Source organism: Protomyctophum bolini (assembly GCF_963924005.1).
Source record: "Protomyctophum bolini genome assembly, chromosome: 3".
Taxonomy (NCBI): Eukaryota; Metazoa; Chordata; class Actinopteri; order Myctophiformes; family Myctophidae; genus Protomyctophum; species Protomyctophum bolini.
In genome coordinates, this window is record NC_137864.1 from 32,000,778 (window position 1) to 32,006,777 (window position 6,000).

General features: G+C 43.5%; 1 pseudogene across 1 annotated transcript; it reads right to left on the minus strand.

Moving 5' to 3' along the window:
• Positions 1-4,053: 4,053 nt before the first annotated feature.
• Positions 4,054-4,724, minus strand: LOC308312373 (D-aminoacyl-tRNA deacylase 1-like; annotated as a pseudogene). The gene has a single exon. The product of its transcript is annotated as a D-aminoacyl-tRNA deacylase 1-like (transcript).
• Positions 4,725-6,000: the final 1,276 nt, after the last annotated feature.

Here is a 6,000-nt window from a genome sequence, read left to right on the forward strand (position 1 = left end):
TATTTAGTCACATTTTTACCTCAGCCAAAATAGTGGAGCAGGCCGTCAGCCCAATTGTGCTCACCTGAGGTGGGTGTGGCTTAGGGGACTATTATTATTATATAGGGAGCTCTCCTAGCTGCAGCTCACTCTTCTCTCTGTCCTCCCTGCAAGCAGAATTGCCACCTGGCTCAATGGGCCTAACCACCCTTTTGTTAACCACTCTCCATACATCCATACACTGCACACATCGCTGATAACTGATATTCTAACATCCCACACTTCATTATTTTGCTATGCTTTATTTACTTTAATAAATATATAATATTTGTATAAGTACAAATACAAAGAAATTAATAATGCAGACAATTACCACACAATTTTAAATAACTCAAACAAAAGCCATGTGTTTGTGGTTGCAGCACTGCTTTACCTTTCTAGCAGCAAACCCCAACTGTTCAATTCACATCTAGACAGCATATTCCACAGAAGGATGACAACACGGTAACCTTGATAAAAGAACATTTACAAGGCCATTTAAAAAAAATGGCTCTCTAAATCTAAGTAATCCTAAAACAATACATTAGAATTGAACATAATACAATAATAGAAAAAGAGGGAAAACTTGCACCAGAACGATTTGCAAACTATACGCCCCCCATCGCTGTGAGTTTTCTTTTCTCATCATTTGACAAGAAAGCAGGCACGTTGTCAGGACCTTGCGGCTCTTAAGGTGTGCACAAGCAAGGTGTAATAAAGCCAAAGTTATCTCAAAATGTAATAGTGAATAGAAAAGAAAATCACCCGTGTGAAGTGAGTGGTGCAACTCCGTGTGGCGTGGGTGTCCCCGTGGGGTCCCCGGAAGTTCCAGACTCACAGGAACGCGGCCAGGGTGCCGCCCCGGTTCTGGCAAGCGTGTGTGTTATTTTCGTCCTCGGACACAGCCAGGGACACAGCCAGCCAGGGACACACATAGCTGTCTAGAGGAGTGGTTGCACCACTCAAATTCGGCATCAATAAAATGCAACGTGGGTCAAATCACTCCAAAATAAAGACAGAACAACAGTAGAAACAACTACAGGACTAATAACTAAAACAGTTTAATGAATAAAACAACAATACCAGGGATCCTTTAGTCCAGTGTACTGGGAGGAGCCATGTTTTAAGATCACCTTTGAACCTTGGCAATGAATCCAGTGATTTTAGAAAGCATTCTACCACTGAGTGGTGGCTGCAGGCATGTAAGCATTTTTGAGCGTTCTGAATTTGGGGGTTACGAGGTCATAGTTACTCGATCCCCCTGGTATAGTACATGTGAACATCTTCCCTTGAAAAGCAGTTGATCCAGACAAGTGCCTGTGCACAATACCTTTGAGGATCTTGAAAACAAGATGCAATGATATAGTGCAGTGGTTTTCAACCCTTTTCATATCAAGGCCTTTTATTTATTCTGCATTTTAGCCACGGACCACGTTGGATGAGATTTTGTTCACAATTCCATGCTGTATTGATGTGGCACTGGTACCATAGGAGAACACTGGTACCATAGGAGAACACTGGTACCATAGGAGAGATAACACTGGTACCATAGGAGAACACTGGTACCATAGGAGAGATAACGTCTGGTACCATAGGAGAGATAACACTGGTACCATAGGAGAGATAACAGGAAAATGTTGATCAAAATGTTGAATTTCCCCTTCAAGGGTAGTGCATAAAAGGGGTGACCAGGTTTGAGGCATAGACCTCCTTCGGCTCTGCGGTGAGTATAGGCAAGCTTTCCCGAGATTCCTTGTGAAGCATGAGTGAAGCTTGCCAAGCTTCCACGTGCGTCACAGAAGGGGACGTTCGGTAGGCCAATCAAACGTTTATTTTCTCATGCCATTGCAATTGATAAATCCCGGAAAAGACGCGCTGTGATTGGCCAGTATAGTCACTTGAGTGGCAGCGACGCAGCGTGCCTTCCACACTTCTCCTTATGCTGGAGACACATGTCAACTACAGCAGCCAATAAGGCATCTATTGATTTAATATCTATGGTTTGAGTCCTCATGTTTGGCCTGAAGCCTGATTTGTTCATATATTACCCATGCCACTGAAACTGTGATTTTATATACCTGCTGCTATTTTTATATGCCCTCTGCCCTCCCGAAACTTGCGTGCGTGTGTGTGTGTGTGTGTGTGTGTGTGTGTGTGTGTGTGTGTGTGTGTGTGTGTGTGTGTGTGTGTGTGTGTCTGTGTATGTGTGTGTGTGTGTGTGTGTGTGTGTGTGTGTGTGTGTGTGTGTGTGTGTGTGTGTGTGTGTGTGATTTGAGGCTGGTTTTAATGCTCTGAGGGGATTCTGTAATTATCCACTGTCAACTTTATGGCCCAACAGCCAATGCTTCTTGACCCACGCTTACATTGATTTGTGTCCAGATACGAGAGCAAATCAAACATCATGGTCTTCCAGTGTTACTAAATCTCTCTGTGTTGTAATTAGCTCCCTTCGGGTTGGAGGTGTAGTGAATAAATGTGTGTGTGACTGTGTGTGTGTGTGTGTGTGTGTGTGTGTGTGTGTGTGTGTGTGTGTGTGACTGTGTGTGTGTGTGTGTGTGTGTGCGTGCGCTCCCGTGTGCATTGATTGATTGATTGTATTTAAGTATTTATTAGCAGTTTTACAGAATTACAGTACATTTCAAGCACAACTCCATACAAAAACTTGTATGCACCATACAAAAACTGTTAACTGTGGGACGACACCATAAAGCATTACACTTGTTTACAATAGGGTCCACCATTTTCAATTCATCAGAACATTAAGAGACGTACAAATATGACGCGAAGCCTGCGCAGCTAGTTCAGATCGGGCGGTGGCTCAGGGGTAGAGTGGCTGGATGGTAACCGCAAGGTTGCCTGTTCGAAGTCTCCTATCCTCCTGGTGGAGACCTGTGCCCAGAAGGGCACTTTTTCTAGTTTCATTTGAGATCCGATTATCTGAGCAAAATTCCATGAAGATTAAGATTAAGCATGAGCACTTTTAATTTGAACAGTGAGATGTAAAAATAATCTAGAGCCATGGCCATGACAAGTTCCATATTTTAAACCTTAAAACCCTGTACCAGTGTTCTATTCCTAATGGAATGGCCCAATGCCAGTCACTCTCATATCTCTTGTTATTAAATCTCAAGTATCAAATTAACTTTGTTCTTCTACTGTCTCACCACAGGGATGTCCTTACACTTTATTGTACTGTGCTGTACACAGATGCTGCAAACATGAGATCAAATGTAGACATTTGCTGATGGCTCTACAACGTGTATGCGACATGTTGCAGGGAGCTTGTAGATTGGCTATATTGTCGAATAGCCAAAGTATAGAATAGGGCTTTAAATGTTTGTACATTTCGTAATAAGAATCTAAATCTGCAAAGTGACTATAGTATTAAAGCCCTCAAATATAATATATATTTTCCTCTGAGATATAGTGGGATATAGCATAAAGTATCGGAAAATGGGAACTCAAGTAAAGTAACTACTAACTACTATACCTCAAAATTGCACTTAAAGGGGAATACCACAAATGTTTAACATTTTACCATGTCATTAATATACCTTAGAGTTGTTGTGTGGAAATAATAGCCTTACACCGGGGCACCACCGCTCAACGTGCCCGGTGGAGCCCCGGTGTTAGCAGCCTACATGTCTGTAACTCAGAGAGTGTACACCCTCTGAGTTATGGGGGTCTGTGGCCTAATTGAATAAACTGGGGATCCTTGAAATTGAAATGTTTGAGAACCACTGAGGTAAAGTAATAGCTGTTTATGAGGGGAAATGATTTGTGGTTGAGTTCCCTGTGATAAGGCACAGCTGAGAGGAAAGTCATGAGATTAAATGCTGATTAGATGTCTCTTACATTGGGCTGGCGTAGGGATCTCCATATTGGCCATGGGCTGTGCTTTGATGTTAGGCATGTCCATATAAGGGCATTTCCCAGGGGTTCACACAAAGCCGGGACAAGTAAAAAAAAAATGTTTGACCAGTTTTCTGGAAAGTGTGTTTGTTGCACAGGTTTTTGCACAAGCTCAGTTAAGTATCAGATTTGCTGAGGCTCAACAACGTCACATCCACCATGGTGTCTTTCTCTGATGACATGTTCTCTGTCGGCACTGCTGCTGGCGTTAGGGTCCTGATTAGAGCATTGGGATTTTTGGGGGAGCCCATCTCTCTGCTCGACTCAGAGGGGCCCTTAGAACGCGTCTTCTCCTTTCTCTGTTGCTGCTTCTCCAGCTTGGACAGCTGTCTAGAGTCTGTGGGACCAGTGGGTGATGTCAACTCGATGGTAACAGGTCCGTTATTGTGAATGTGGACCTGCATGTAGGCTCCAAACTGCCCAGCCTTAACAAGCTCTGGCTTGTAGACACTCCTCATATTCTCCAGCATGTGGTTGTATAAGGGCTGGGCCAGCTCGGCGGGCATGGCCGCGTGGAAGTCTGGCTTGTTTCCCTTCAAGACAGCCTGCAGGGTGAACTGGCTCACACACAGCACTTCAAACTGCCGCTCCATGACGCTCTTGGTCCACGCCTTGCCATTCTCGTCCTCAAATACCCGTAGGTTGAGGATCTTATGAACTATGTAGTCAACATCTTTCTGGGTGTCCTCCACGGATATCCCCAGCAGGACACACAGTCCTCGCCCTATGGAACATATCTGCTTCTCTCCCACTGTTACACTCGCTTTAGTTACTCTCTGAATGATGGCTTTCATTGTTTAGTTTTTGTTGATATACAGAACACACAACGCAACACAATAACTCCAGAACTTCATGGTGTGCTTTCAGCTCAAATAAGGACTTGCACTGATACAGCACAAATCACATGCCCATAAATGGAAATATCCGTTGGTCATATGCCCAGCAGAATCAGATTATGCCCACATATAGACATGCCAAGATGTTTCATACAACATTATCAGCACAAATATGCACATGCTCAAATAGGCATGTCACTCACATGACCATATGGAGATCCCTGATGAGTGTTGGTAAGTTGCACATCTGTCTCAGGGCCAGAGGTACGACATCTCCGTTCACTTCATGGGGCCGGTTGGCGGCCCCTGGCGGCTATGGGGAGCATAGATGGGGAGCAGAATTGTGACAAAACCCTGGACTGGAAGTTCACGGAAGGCACTGGAAAATATGGGAGTCGAGTAGACAAGGCATTAACAAACAACTTTTTAATGACCATGACCTTTGAAAATAATAATCGATGCAGACAAAGGAAAGAAGACATGTCACAGGTTATTTTCGTATACCTTGTTAACAGTTCAGTATTCAGTTAACAGGTATGTATGTTGCATGATACATACCGAAAATTTCAGATATTTGCGCCGCTCTAGATTAAAACAATGTATTTAAAACAGCCACTTGTCAAGTTGTCACACTCCAGCTCTGTTTGACTATAGTGCTCGAGCGCTCAGTTTCTGCCCCCTCAATGACGGCGCTGGACGCACAGATGTGCTGCAGCGCAAAATTGCAAATAATCCCATATCACTCCAGCTGGATATATGCAAAAGCAATTACCTGCATATAAGCAAGTATACCTGTATTTCTCAACCAATCAGTCAGGCTTTCAATGTGTTCAACTAGAACTTTAGTTACATGAACGAGAACAGTGGTCCCTCATTGGCCGGTGGAATATACCGACATACATACCCAGCCGATCGCTGTTCTTGGTCCCTGATTGGCTGATGGAATACACCGACATGCATACCCATTACCCAGCTGATCGCAGTACTTGCTCGCGCAAGTAATTAGTCACAGGCAAAGACCAGTTTTCACACTGTATTGTTTTATAATAATTTATTCCCTTTGCCTTTGTTTCTAAGCCAAAATACAGTTCTGTGTGATACCAGTTGAGACCCACCTTGCTTGAAAGAAAGCCTTGCTAATGATGGAGAAACATAACAAATTAAATAAAATCACATAATTCACTTTTATGTCCCAATTCAGCCAAATCACTTTTGCCCAATCAAATCATCACTA